This window comes from Heliangelus exortis, chromosome 2 (assembly GCF_036169615.1).
Source record: "Heliangelus exortis chromosome 2, bHelExo1.hap1, whole genome shotgun sequence".
Lineage (NCBI taxonomy): Eukaryota > Metazoa > Chordata > Aves > Apodiformes > Trochilidae > Heliangelus > Heliangelus exortis.
In genome coordinates, this window is record NC_092423.1 from 118,586,873 (window position 1) to 118,602,618 (window position 15,746).

The window sequence follows — 15,746 nt, forward strand, 5'->3', positions numbered from 1 at the left end:
TGCCCTATGTGCTCATTTCATACGCTTATGAATGAAATGTTTTGAAACCCCAACACTTTCTTCCCTTTAAGACAGAAATACTACAATGTGACAATGCTTCTATTATGACCAGCCATTTAAGAATGTCTTTCTGCTTTTCCAAGATTTTTTTGGCTCCCGAAAAATATTTCATACTTATTGCAATTCAAACAAAATGATTACTCATTCTTTCTTTTTTTTTTTTTTTCTCCCCCTCCATTCTCCAAAGGCAAAGCGTGACTTAAGCCGTCTGTCACTGTGCAGAACTGCTGAGAGGGGATGGCTGCTCATTTCCAGACCCTACCAGGCCTTGGGGAAACTCAGAGAGGTGCTTGGCTACATATTCCTTGTCAGGAGTTTGTGAGCAACATGCAAAATCTCTGCGTGCATACACATTTATATAATAAAAGCATACAACATGCATACACATAGGCATATAGATGTATTTAGAGATCCATATGCAGGTTATTTATTTATTTATTTTACACATCAGCAGCCTGTGTTTTAGAAGATGCTTTCTGAACCATCTCAGTACAGGATGGAAATGAAAAGATTCTTAATAGGTAATATATAACGTTAAAAACATCCAGTGATACATCACACAACATTTCCACTTCTTATGCCAATTTTCTCTCTGTGATAATTTTTTAATTTAAGCAAACTACATTCAACACACGACCCACCCTCTTTTTTTCCCCTAAAAGCTTTTATCTCTTCTGCTTGCCTTTTTAAAAAAATTTTTGCTTACCAAAAAACCCTACCAAAACCCAGTCATCTTCTAAGAAACACTTTTAAACGCACTAACACCTTTACTTTTCCAGAACAAACCCTTCAATGCAAAGGGCAGTCCTTCCCCTTCTTGGTGATTGTCAGAAACACGGAGAGAAATACATACTTGGGAATGTGTTGGGGGTCTCTGTTGCTCAAATGCAAGATGTAAATTTAATGAGACTTCAAAAGGTCTTTAACTTCCTCTTTCTAAGTTCATCGTTCTAAATAAGCTACCTAAAATGTCAATAAACGTCAAATATTTCAGTCGTGAAGATGTTTATTCTGTCATCCTGAAAACTTGTCCTGTGGGGCTCTGTGTTTTCCTTGGTGTTTGGAAAATTTAAACACACGAAGCAAAAGGATTTCCTGCTTCAGAAAGCGCTGTCAAAATCTCTGTCAGGCATTCTTCCTTCCAATTCTTTTATTATTTTTCTCACGCTCTCGTGTCTCCCTCCGAACGGGCTGCAGGTTTCCTATATTACGTGCCTATTTTCACCCCCCATTTAACAGCTCCCCACCACGTTACTCCTACCCGCCGAACCATCAGCTCTCTAGGAAACCCAACAGGAGAATCCCCAAACCTGCCTTGATCACGGCGAACAGAACCGCCTCACATCAGCTTTGCGGGCAGCCTGCAAACCCCCAGCCTGAAACACGGCCAAAATTCACCGCTTGCACCTAGCGATCTATAGGACTCAGCACTGCTCTTCTCCGGGAAGCCACAAAAATTCTCCCCCCCCCCACTCCCCCACCCGCGAAACTCCGCGCACGGGCAATCCCCGCCGCACCCCGCGCTGCTCCGCCGGAGGTTTCTTGCCGTCTCCCTCTTTCCCTGCTCTTTTCCTCCCCCTCCGCCTGCCCCCGCCGCCCTCCCCGCCGCCGACAGCCGCTGTCAGCGCCCGCGCCGCCCGCCTGGGTACTCACGGTGCCGGGGCGCGCCGTCTCCGCGGGCGCGCAGCCTCCACGCTCGGGGGCTCAAAGCGCGGCAGCGGCGGATGCGGCGGCGGCTCCCATGTATCGGCGGGGCAGCGCGCCCCGGGGCGGAGGGGAGCGGGCCGGGGCCGGGGCCGGGTCTGGGTCGGGCAGACAAAGCAGCGGCGGAGGCTGCCACCAGCCCCGCCGCCTCTGTGCTCAGCCGTGTGGGTCTGCCCAGGCAGTGCCTGGGGGCACGCTGCAGCTCCCGCGCCCTCTCTCCTCCTCACTCCCCTTCTTCGTCCTCTTTTTTTTTTTTTTTTTTTTTCCCCCTTGTGTTTTTTTTTCCTCTTTTTTTTTTTTTTTCCCTCCTTTTTTTTTTTTTTTTTTTTTTTTTTTTCCCCTCTTTGGGTTTTGTTTTTGTTTTTGTAATGCAAACCGCAGCTATGCTCTTGTCCCAACCTTATTGGTTTAAAAGCAACAACTGCAAGGAGGCTTGCGCGGTCTGAAGTCAACCTTCCCGCTTTGGGAGAAAGGCAGACGCGGCTGCAGCGCTCCGCCGGCCTACGGCTGCGCGGAACCGGCGCGGGATCAGCGCAGAGGTTACGCGCCCCTATCCAGCGGCCGCCCCTCCGCGCACAGCCAGAGCTCCCCCCTTAGCTTTTTTCTTTTGGTTTTTTTTTTTCTTTTTTTTTTTTTGCACCTTCTTCAGCCTCACCCCCGAAGAAGTAATGAATCCCTCGGGTCCTTCCTCGTTTAAAAAGTTTAATTGTGCGTAGATGCGTCCCCTCTAGTGAGCTGGGCTTAAACAAAAGCCGTACTAATAGAATAACTGGAATTAAACCAACATTATATCAATGAGAGAAGCTGAATAAGGATACTCACAGAGGCTCTTTAGCATACAACCAGCATGCACGTCCGGACATGCCGTTTTGATTGGATATGTAACAGATTTGTTCTCAAATATCTGAGATTCTTGCAACCTTGTAAAGAAAGGGTCTGCTAAAACTATTTAAGCCAGACTTCTCCAATTTAAAGGTATTTATTAAATAAAGTATCTGGAACTTTTAAAATAGTTTAAGCCACGCAGATACGAGAAATATCTGTTCCTCTAAAAACAACTGTGAATATAGTAACATTTACATTTTAAAATATTACCACTCACCTACTAAAGTTTGAAAATTTAAAACTATGTAAAGGACCTTTCCCTAGACCTTATAAATATTTCCAAAGAAGAGAGACACAGTAGCATGGAGTTAAATTTGTGCATTAAGTAACAGTGACTCTTTAAAGCTTAGCTTTTACCAATCAATAAATAATTAAGTAATTTAATTAGTAAGCCATTAAACTGAAATGAGTTTATGATGCATTTCTATTACAGCACTTTTAGTTGCTCATAATTAAAAAAAAAAAAACAAACAAAAACCCCCAAACCCAACAACTTTAAAGCAAACTTTAAAAAATATATACATTATGTTAAAAAGCATTACAACATATACAATAACTAAATACGACCAAGGTTCTCTAGAGCATTTCCACTTTGTACAAAGTAACTTTCAATTCATGTAACAGTTTATTTTCCTATACTTTTTCAGTGCACATAATCTAAATATGATGAGGAAAACAGTGTAAGGCTTTGCAGTGTCAAAAAAAAAAGAAGTCTTAATACTATGCTAGGTCTTCAGTAACAAAAAAAAAAAAAAAAAAAAACAACCAAAAATAAAACAAACAAACAAAAAACAAAATAAAGCCAAAACAAACAAACAAACCAAAACAAAAACAAACAAAAAAACCAAACAACAACTTTGCACTGTATAAACAGACGGAAACAGAACTTTTTTTTCTTTGTAAAAATCTGTGGTTATTCACTGCTAATATATCCTTACCTTCAATTAACTAATCTGTGAATGAAAACGATACTTCTAGAGGAGAAACGTCTTCTGGCTACTACATCCCAGGAAGCGAGACATTATTTTGTAGCAAGTACATCGGGAATACTTCAGGAAAGCAGATCGGTTTGCAAAGCTACAAGTCAAACCCGAGCTGAAAAGGCACCTAGGATTTCATTTTGTTTAGCGGAGAAAAGGGATCTCGGGACAGTCACACACCATATATGGGAACCCAGGTCAAAATAAGCAGCTTTCCATTGGGCCCGTCTGCGTAGCCAGCACAAACACAATCCCTTCACTTCTTTAGAGTCACAAACCAGAGCTCACGCCAAGAGAACTATTTATGATGCTCTACATTCAACTGGGAAAGAAATACAAATTGCTTATTACAGAGACATGGAGTTTTGTCAGGTGAAGTTCACTGAAATCCTGAAATACCAGGCTATGAAATCGTTCCAAGCTCTGTGCTTTTTGGAACAGCCATGATCCTCTGAAAAAATGTTTACCAGTGAAGTCTTTAACAGTATTAATAAGATCATTTTTTTAAAAAAAAAACAAAAAACCTACCCAATCCTATATAGTGTTAAAGACACATGTCTTGTTTCACTGTCTCCAGGAGCTCCATCTATTACATGAAAAAGATCAGGCACATACTTGCAGGAAGCAGAAGCTCATTTTTCTTTTTTTTTAAAAAAAAACAAACCCTCAAAAAATATCAGGTTGTGAGGTACCATCTGACACTGGAAAGTGTAACTCAAAACCTTTTCTCAAAAATAGTGATACTTTAATGTTGCTATGAAAATAAAAAATTATTTAAAAAAAAAATGCGACTTCCAGTGAAGCATGTATATTTTTGTGTAAGTCTATTTCTTTCCACATTTGAAAAAAAATTTTTTGTTTACTTTTTTAAATATAAAGCTTACTGAACAGGTTTACTGTTAGCTAGAATTTGTAGTCCCTAATGAGAGTTTTATCTAAGTAATAACTTCAGGAGTGTGCCCAGTCTCTGTATTTAATTAAACTAAGACAGATCCCCCCACACACATACAGAGCTGGATGATGTGATGAGAAACATGGGATAAGTTATACAGAGGCTAAAATGATCAGAAGAAGGGAGCTGATGATGCACTGCAAGAAAATAATCACCTTTGAATTTTTAATTTTTTCTGTAGCATGGCGTGCAGGCACCATGGGAACTGAAGCCGTATAAGTGATCTAGATGGGGCATATAAGATAAAGTAGGGTCCTCTGTGTTTATACAGCCATTAAACAGTGCCTTTAAGTTCTTTATCTGATGTCTGAAGACTGGACTTCAGATCAGTGTATATCATTACCCTATGGTATGGTCTAACCTATGAACTTACCCAATAGCTGATACCTCAGACCAGATCCTCATTTGGCTTAAGTGAGTGCAGTTTTTTTATTTCAATAGCTAATCCAATTATGCCAGCTGAGCACTGCACCTATTTGAATTCTTTTCAACAGAGGTTTGTTTACTTGGCTTTTTGGTTTTGTTCTTCCAACTAACTGCATACCAAATCAGTGTAGGCTGGCTTGTTGATCACTGGCACCCAGCATCAATTTTAAAACCACAATTGCACTAACACTGGGTTTGGAAGAGAGATTTCAGTGGGATTTGTATATGTTTACATCATGCCTGAATTTGCCCTGATTCTGCATTCCTGCTGATGCAGCTGCAATCTCAAGCGTCATAAGAAAGAAAGGACCAGGCTTATTACATAATATCAAATGCACAACAAGCTATTTGGGATATTGTTACAGAGGTTACTCATGCAATATGGTTTTAACTCTGTATGCAGCATCACACACTTGTTTCAGCAGAAGTAAAGCAGGTCCTTTGGGAACATGATATTTAACGACTGCTTCATTGCCACGACTACAGATGTGTTGAGAATTTAGAAAAACCACACGGATATGGAATAACGGGATGTTTGCATGTTTACCTCTAAGCAGGAAAGACTTCGGAAATAATTAACGTTAGAAATAGGCCCAGGAAGACCACGCTTCACTAAAGCAAGAGATGCAACCCACTGCTCCCCAGAGCCACTGCCTGGCTCTTCCCGTGACAACTGCCTGAAGCAGGCAATATCCCTCCTATGTCTCCATCCAAGTTTTATCTTACACATCGCAGCTGTTGCCTAGAGACGCCCCTGGCTGGAGCAGAAGTTTGCAGCATTTGACAGGAGCCCTTATTGTCTCATGCTGCCCACGTGAGCAAAAGTAGAAAGACCTTGGTAAATACAAACAAAAGAAGTGACAGAAAGCAACCATTTTAAGTTGCTTTAAATACCAAAAGTGGGATTGAGAAGGACAATTTCACTACTTCTTTCATGATACACCGAATGAAATTGATACTTAATCAAGGTCTATGTGCAATGTGTTATAAAAAAAGGGGTGACATGCTTAGCCATCATCCTTAGCCAAAAAGTGTATGAACTGATGGCCCCAATGACATTGTCGCTAATTTGCATGCCACTGTACTTGGTTTTAATCAGCAACTTCAGTATGAAATACAGGATCATTTTGTCTAATTTAAAGTGGAAAATGGTAGTCTTTATTAATCTTATGTAGATATTGCTTTGGGTTTTTGAATGAACACATGACTTCATATCATTCTGAAATAGTTCTTGACAGCTATAGTATATATGGATGCAGAGATTTTCACAGAAGCGGTCAAAGTCTAGTTTGATGGCAAATATTTTGTTGTATCTCAATTATATGTATGGGGTTTTTTTTTCCAATAGGCTTGTTGCATATTAAAAGCACTATGTAACAGAGGAAAAAATATAGCACATATATATTTATAGACAAAATCGGTATAAACTATATATATGCTCAATACTCCTAAAGGCAAAATAAGTAAGTAGGTTGCCAGTGTGAAAGGAAGACTTCCCACCTGAATTTAAGTTTTAAATGTATCTAACACTGACATCTGTCTTTGGTACTTTGTAACCCTCAACTGAAAACTCCCCACATCACTTTTATCTTTTAGAAATCTCATTAATGTAATTATACTTATGATCATTGTGCAAGAACAAAAACAAACAAACAAAAAAACCTGACAAGTTTTGGTCTCCAGAACCTCTGAAGGAAATGCAAAAAGGATGGCATCCGTTTTCCCTAAAGACTGAGACTCCAGGTCTACCACACTGAACGCTGAGATCTACCCTGATTTAAGAGTAATCTTGTAGCTTTTCTAACTACAACAGCTTTCATTTAAGCAACATCTTATCTATTAAACTAAACTTCTGAAAATTACTTTCCATTAAAGCACAACTGTTTTACAGGAGGATTTTTAATGCTGTCTGTGGTACCCGAGAATCAGTGACAATGTCACTCTTTTATTTTTTCCACAAAAACCTCAGCTCAGAAGATAGATAAACATGTTAGTAACTGGTTTGTAAAAGCAGTCCTGATGAAGGCAACATAATTGTCTTTTAACAAAGTTATTTGGAGAATTAGATGTTTGCAAGACAGGGAGTCAAATCAAAGGAATAAATCACAACCTGCAAGTGTCCTTGAGGAAGAATTAATTTCTCTAATTCACATTCAGGCTTTCTACTCCAGCTCAGTCTAAAAACATATCTGCCTAAAAAATTGAACATAATCATCCTTCACTGTGATGTGCAAATAATAATTTGCTTACAAAAATGAGCAAGTCAAGTCAAATGCACAAGTAATGATGACGAGGAGCAGCTTGCTAGCACTCTAACAGGCCATAAAAGCTACACTCAGTCATTCCTCAAAAGACTGAGTTGCCTGAAGAAGGCAGTACAAATGAGAGATTGCCAGTGAACTGACAAAATAATCAAGTCCCGTTGTTCTGTAAAGACTGTGAAACACATCATTTCATACAAATGCCATTTTTCCATAGTTTGTCCTCCCACAACTATTTAAGCCTTCCTCATCTTTCATTTAGTGCTACTAGAGAAAAGTCAGAATTCTCAAACCATTGCAAATTTTTTTTTTTTCACAGCAATAACTTACATTTTTGCCAGTGACATAAATACAGCGTGCTGCATAACGTGAGTCAGCTCAGTAATGCTAGACTGTCTTTTCTCCAACTATTTTCCATTAATACGAACAAAACCCATTTTGTAAGCACCTCCTATAAGGTGAAAAGGGAGATGGAAAGTTCCTCTTTGTTTTTCAGCTCTGAATTAAAGTCCTACTCAGAATTCTTAATTCTGCAAGAAAAATACATTTATTCACTAACCACAGAAACAATAGGTTTATTTGTTGCAAATTCCATTTTTTTTAATTGTTTTCTAAATGCATTCCGTATTTCTTCCCTGAAGCATCATTCATGTCACTGTTCAACAGTAGATGGAGCAGTGGATCGTCACAGTATTTTAGTTATTTGTGTCCATTATTGCAAAATTTTTCAGCTGTTGACATATAAGACTGGACAAGCAAATCAAAAAATATAGAGAAAGAAAACAACTGTTAATTAAAGCATTTAGAATTACAGAGGAAATCAAAAGAAGAGCAATCCAAGCTCACTTTGACAAAATATTAAGCCAAGCCTGAATGTAAGTGACTGACCACCACACATTTGAATCACAAACCTTTTGTTAGCTGAATACAGTAAATATGTATGTCCTTAACCTTGAAACATTCAGTCAGAAATCTTTTTCTTACAACAATCAGGAAGGGTGAAGTACCTTCTAAAACTGTAGTTCATAAATATTCCACATTTTGGGTCTTATACTGAAAAGGAAAAAGTGGAAGTCTAAGAGAAAATGATCATTACAAGGGCAATTTATTTTACACTTGCATCAACCGATTTTTCCTGCAAGCTGTTTTTAAGAAATTTACCACAATAAACTCTTTTGAACCTTACAGTAATTATACCATGACCCTCATTTATTAAGCAGGGGTTGGATCCTCACCTAACCGTAACCACCTAGAATGAAGCAGTTCCTTTAAGATGCTCATCCCAACCCTCATCTTAAGTGGAGAGAGACAGACACTTCAGTCCATATGCCTATGGGGGACTCAGTTTTGAGGTTTCCCCTCCCCATGGGCACAGATGATGGGTTTAAGACAGCTCTCAGGTTTTGATGGCCCCAGCTCCCCCAAGAATCCAGACTTTGTTGAACCCATCAGTATACTTTCCTTTAAAATCCATTAAGTTTCAATAGTAATCGTATTCACAGAAATTTCAATTGCCACATGCTCTATTTTGAAACTTTGTGTAATTACTCGGAGTCAGACTGCCAATATTTGTTGTTACAAATCAAGGCCAGAGGAAAACTTCTCAGATGGCTTCAAAGCCCCAGTACTCATCTCCAAGCCTGGCTCCCTCCCCCGCTTCCTTCCAGCAGCATTAACTTTTTCTGCAATCTCACAAATCGGAAAAAGAGTAACCTCTAAAGCTGTGTTAGACTGAAGGTCAGAATTCAAAGGACTGGTAACTTTATCCACAGAGCCTTGCAATCACATTGCTATTGGAAACACACCCAGAAGCACCAGCACTCGAGATGTTTTTATTAAGCAATGTCAATAGGTACAAAATTTGAAGGTTGGTTGGGTTTTTTCCATACTGTCAGGTTTATCAAGACTCATATTTGCAAGAGATTGAATTGCTTTCTGCCACCGAATTTTAGTTTAATGTTCTCTGAGGTAAGGAACTGAGCTCGGTGTTACATGCTAATGAAAACAGCAGCTTTGGTTTGTTTATCTAAATACTTAAAGAGAGGCACCTCTTGCAGCCAAAATGTAAACAAAGCTTAAACTCTTTTTACTGCTTGGATACTTCCAGGCTGCTAATATGCTTTTTTTTTTCTTTTTTTTCTTTTTTTTTTTTTTTTTTTTTTTTTTTTTTTTTTTTTTTTATGAAGTGCATTATACACACTTTCTGCATGTATTTCCTGCTTGACAATCTACCTTTCCAAAGAAATATTTAATTCCTAAACCAATTATTCATAATTACAGCTATACTTTCAGCCCATGAGCATAAGATGACAGATCCCTTTCAAACCTAGGCTCAAGGGGAAAAAAAAAATCACAGAAGGCAGGCAGTACTTTTGTCCCTGCAAACCTGTCATTAATTTAGAGGGAAATAGGTTAAAATAAGGATTTCAGGAGGGTCTCTCAAGAATTATGAACATGCAAACGTTTGATTTCAATACCTAAAACCCCAAATTGTATACCTTGCCCCTCTGTGATGTATCACATTTGCATACTCAAAAGATTGAAGCACTTGTAGCCACGTGATTCACCTGATGAACTTCCAAAAAATGTGATTGAAGGATGTTTTGCCTCCTATAATAGAGGAATCTCTACACACAGTTACCTCCACTAAATGCTGCCAAACCAGACTAAGACATATGAAAACACAGCTTGCACTGAATGCCACTTATATGCTGAAAGACACCACAAGGGTTCTGCACACTGAGCAGAGTCAAATGCTTTTTGTGCAGCAATTCCAGAAAAATGGAATAACATAAGGAGATGAGGACACAAAGTTACACACAGTGGAACAAAACTGTATGAAGATCTTGAAACAAAGGTGGATGAGCAGAAACGAAGAGTTTTTAACTCTTACAATTTTAATTTTTAAAAAAAAGAAATTTGGCAGCTATCAGTATAAGGAATATATTGACTGCAACCCAAAATTGCTTATTTATCTTCAGTGCACCTGGTGCCACTTTCCTTATATCCATAAGCAGGGTACCTTTGTGTGTCTGGACTGACTCTTAATAGCTCTTCTGGAAAGCAGCAAATCTTAGAGACACCAAGGAAATTTTTGTAGATTTAGTAGTCTAAAAATGCACTAGCCTGAAACATACCCCACCACCACACTCCACCACAACAGATGACTACTTACTGATTCAAGTCAAACTTGTACTGCTGGGAAATGAAGGACTCAAGTGATGCCCAACCATTCCTGGGACACAAAGGAGGGCTCCACTGCCCTGGCTGAGGCCACCAGCAGTGCCACCTGCTCCACCAAGTCCCTACAGGCTGTGCCCATATGGGAAAGCATCCTTGGCTCCTTGCAGCCACTGATGAATTGTTTTCCCAGCCCTCATTGCAAAGGGAAACAAGCATCCATAATGAAGGCTCTCTCTCTTGACCCCAATACATACCTAGAAAGGGTTTTGAATTAAGAGTCTGAGGAACCACATGGAAATCCAAGGGAAGGAGATCAGCTGCTCCTCATCTGGGTACAGATGGGTTCTGGGCACTGCAGGGTTCTCAGTCCTCCTTGAGACCCAAAAAGCTGCCACAGACCATCAATGAAAACTCTAGAATGTATTTCTCTTTCTCTTCTGTCTCCCCTCTCATAAAATTATCATTTTTAGTTCTAGTTTTTGTGAGTTTTTTTAGAATAAGAAAACACTACTAATATTTTCAGCTCCAAAATACTACAAAATATTGTGTATGCATCTTAAATCCTGAATTAAAATAGGATAAAATTTTATGTTAAGTTTCTTTTTATGGCCTTTTTTATACCTTTATGGTATAGTGAGCATAATAGGAGCTTTAGGCAAAACTTTCTCCAGGAGCTGATGAATTCCAGGATTTGGCTCTTGTTTTTCTTGTCAGTAAGTAAATAATACTAAACAGTTACGTAGTGTGCATCATAAAGTAACAACGGGTAGGTCAAATATTTTTTATGGTAATCTAATCTAGGGATGCCTAAAATTGTTTTCCTCATGTGATGAATGTGCAGAATGAAACACATTTCAGCAGGTCTTTTGTTACCAGTCTCCTCTCAGCCAGTGTTGGGGGCTGCTTCAGCTGCTTCTGCTCCAGCCCAGGCCACCATCCAGCAACCTGATCCAGGCAGCCTCTGGTACCCATAAGCAGTCCTGCTGACCTCAAAAGGGCTCTGTACTTGTGCTGTAGTCCACTCACAGCCCAGCCTGCAGGTTCCAAGTTTTGTAATCTCTTTGTGTCCTGATGCACCAAAGTCAGCCAAGACCCCAATTTCACAAAATTTGAATGACTTGAAGTGAACGGCAATGAAAGAAATAGATGAAAGTTAATACACAGTAAAAATGTTTCCTATTAATTTAGAAAGAGAAATGGACTTGAGAGACCCTGAATACGAGGTTTGAAGACTGCTGTTTATATCTGGTTTATGACTATGAATAAAAAAAGAATAAATCACAGTGATTTAAGAGATTGGATTGAGACACTGATTTGCTAAACCTTTACACTCATTTAAACTTGCTTGTAACTTCACAAGATGTATTTTTCTTTGTTTTACTAGAGCTACACTGTACAGCTTAAAGATACATGCCAAATTTCCAACTTTAGATCTGTTTAAGTGCATGCATGGATTTTCTTTTGCAAGATCTATGTATAACACTATAAATCTTCCTTCAAATAGCCAAGAAGTAATAGTAATACAAACTAGAAGTAATCACAAAGCACTGTCATTTTGTCATTTACCAGTTAGCAAACACTGAAGTGCATGTGCAGGCATCAATGGACACCTAACAAATAATAAAAATAGTGATATCCAAACTATAAAATTTCCACATATCAACATGCCATAAGCATATAGGTGTCATTTGCTCAAGGGAATGACTAATTAATATCTTTTGTTGTTTTGTTCCTCCCATCCTAGAAGAACAAATAAGCCATAGCATCCTTCCCTGCCTAATATCAGATGCAATGATGCCCAAATTAGCATCCCTGTAGGGTGGATTCTACTGAAATAACTGAATCAAATAAATTTTGTTCCCAAAGAATTTACTCCGTGCTCAGCTTGCTTTCTGAAATGAGCAAATGAATTCACAAAATACAATTTTAAAAATCATGAATTTTTAAATATTGTTTTATGAAAACTTGACAGAAACAAGTGTGCTTTGAAATGTTTATGATGTTTGGCCTTTAAAATTTATTTATAACACATGTATTTAGGCTTTCCAGTCACATATGGAATACCAAGGAAAGGTTACATCTTATTAATGACTTACGGTTAACAAGTACAGCGGAAAATAAAACTTTTGACAAGGTATTAATATTATAAGCAATTATGCTGTATAATTATGAATTGGAACAACAAACTGATCAAAATATTTTTTCTTGTTAACCAGAAAAAAAAAAAATACCCCCAAACTGCTGCTACCTCCAAGAACTGGTTTCAGCTTTCAACCTAACACTGCTTCAACCTTTCAACCTAACCCAAAAAGCTGCACTGGACATCATTGAAGAAAGGTGAAGTAGTTAATGTCAGATAGGAACTGGTGCTTAAATTGTACTACTGGCCATACTGAGTGCCATTTCTCCCCTTGCAGAGCTGAGCACTGCTCTTAGGCTACCATTCTCTTCTGCCTAAGGCCTGCCAGGATTCAGAAAACATCACAGCACCTGCATCCTCAACCAAATGCAATTTTTTAGAGCCAGACACTGCATCTCTTGCAGCAAGAATAGTTTAGCTTGATGCTGAAAATATTTTTTTTTTTTAGGGAACTCTCTACTCCCCTAAAAGGGTTAGTCCTAAGAAAGGTGTTTTCAAATTTACTTATATTTTTTTTTCCCCAAACATTTGGGCTGAAACAAATGAAACTCTAAATCCCTGAAAGTCTAGAAATCATAAACACTGATTTTCCATCTAAAATTTCTTTAGTTTTCTCACCTGCCTGTAATCCCAGCTCTGACTTCATTAGCTGAAACCTGCTAAATGCCTCCCAATCATCTTTTCATAACTGCACCCTGAAAGAGTCTTTCATTTCTTCAGTCTTGATCAAGTTATCTGATTATTTCTCCATTTACATAATTCCTTGTTAGCTCCGGAAATTACTTTTCAGAAAACATTTATCAGAGAAGTCAACACGTTGTCCAACACACCAGTGTCTCACCCCTAACCACCTTATAAATACTTTTGAGGAGCCTGCTCTCCCACACAGAGGTGACTGCCTTATTGTGTGCTGAAGCTTATTTCCCTTCTCCTGACTTTGAAGATGAGAGAAGGGAGTGGATGTATTTATTAGATCTCTTTTGTGTTCCCCCTATCAGCTCTCCTGATCTGAACCACTGAAGTAGGAATCACAGATATTCTGAATTATATTGGCAGCGGGGACAGTCTTGTGGTGATAGGGCCTGCCTGGTGGTTTTTTCATAGCAGGTTCTGCTATCCAGCTGTTCACCAGATGCCATCAGCAGCTTGAGGTGCCCATATTCACCCAGCACAATTCACCACTTGGTTAACTGATTTGCACAAGTTGTCTTTCTTTACACAGGCTACTTAAACTCTGCTTCTCTTGGGAAGGTCCTTCTCTTCTCTTGAAGGTCCTTTCCAGTCATGATGATCCAATGATTCTATGTATTCCCCAGGGGAATCTATTCTCTTAGAATCTTATTCTCTTAGTTTCTTATTCTCTTATAGTCTCTTATTCTCTTAGTTTTTTCCATAGGATAGAGAGAGTGCCTATATTTTGCTTGTGACACCTAAGGGATCACTCTCTCTGCTACCAATCAATTTGTTCTCTCTTTCTTTAACCATTCCTACAAAGGGTCTTGCTAGGAAGGGTGTGAGGTCCTACTGGAGCAGTGAATGTTTCCTTTTTCCATCTGGGGTCCTGAGGAGGAATTTTGCTGCTTCACAACTTCAGGGGAGAAGGATGTTTTAGTTAAGATAGTGCTATACAGAGAAAAAGCATATTTCTTTTCTCTTGATCTTTGCTTGGTATCTAGTATTGAGTCCATAGGGCAGAGAAGTTGGGATAAACTGACAATGCCTATGACAGACTAATTGGTGATGGAATTATCTGGCGGAAGATTGCTGCTCAGTTTGACAAGACTTCAAAATGCAGAAACCACTTGGCAGACAGGAAGGCACACAGAAAGCTGCAGAATATCTACTTTTCCTGACAGGTTTTTTTAAAGGTTATATCAATTCAGAATTCTTCTCATTTTGCAGGCATTGCTATTTTTTTGACCTGCTTCATCTGCCTTGGGAAAGCAGAGGTGTGACAATGATAGTAACAGCTGAAATTAGTCTTGAGTCTTGAGTTTTGAGTTTTGGATGGAATGTAGACACTGTATGATAATTATTTTTCAAACACAACTGCTTCATCTTTCATTCTTTCCCTGAACAAAATGACGATTGGGAACCACAAACCTTGCTAGCTACCTTGCTTTGGATTTATGCTGTTGAATAAAAGATCAGTGGATAATAAAATTAATACCATTCACGACTTAATTAAGGATTATAATCACACTGTGTCTTTTAGAAAACCAGTAGCAACCGGTCAGAGGACACTGTTGATGGGTGGGTTCTTAACAAAATTAAGGCATACCCCTTTGCTTTTACATCCTGCAACTTTCTCATACCATCCTTCAGTACTGATAGAGCCTTCACAATACAAAGAATTAATTGAACCCAATGTTGAGACCAAATAAAGACTCTTGGTACACTACCAGAAGATTTTCTGATATCTGCTGATCCAATTGACATAAACCTCTCCTCTTGAGTAATGCTGTCCTGTTTTTTAAAAACAAACAAACAAACAAAAACCCCAAGCACAAACACAAAGAAAACCCAAACCAAATAAAATAAACTGGACTATAAATTTTAAATACCTTTCTTAAAAGCACAAGGAGGTTTAGTGACTTCTTTAGAAACTAAATCAGAAGAGTATTTCCTTTAAAAATAATTACTGAAACTGTTTTCTTTTGTGTTTAACTACTTATTTCATATGCGCTTTTTATTACTGGACAAAAGAGCCATTTATGTCAATAATTAAAAACATGTAAATTATGTGATCACTTTGTATTTACACTGGCTATTGCTTCATTGTCTGCATTTGATTTCTGATTGCATAAATATTCATAGAAAAACACCCAGGGAAATTTTCAAAGCGATGCATAGAGACACGCTAGGCAGCTCCTATTAATTTTAATAAGAGTCACATGGTTACCTTCTCACACTCTAATTTAAAAATTTCCCTCCTGCTTTCCACCATCTAAAATAACTGCCTAGTTCCAAATATGCTCTGTCTGCATCTCCCACTCCACAATCAATCTATACACAAGGGACATGCAGTCTTTTCATACAGATACTTCAGGATGCTCCAGTGGCATTTTATACCCAAAGGAAAAAGTCCCCAGCCTAATCAGAGCTACTAAATTCCTCATGCTGCTCCTAATCCTCATCCCTAAAGATGTTTCCAC

At 38.7% G+C, this 15,746-nt stretch overlaps 1 protein-coding gene across 5 annotated transcripts in view; it reads right to left on the bottom strand.

Moving 5' to 3' along the window:
• The window catches only part of EYA1 (EYA transcriptional coactivator and phosphatase 1), a 151,831-nt gene that overhangs the window by 88,280 nt on the left and 47,805 nt on the right, over positions 1-15,746 (bottom strand). The window lies entirely within an intron of this gene.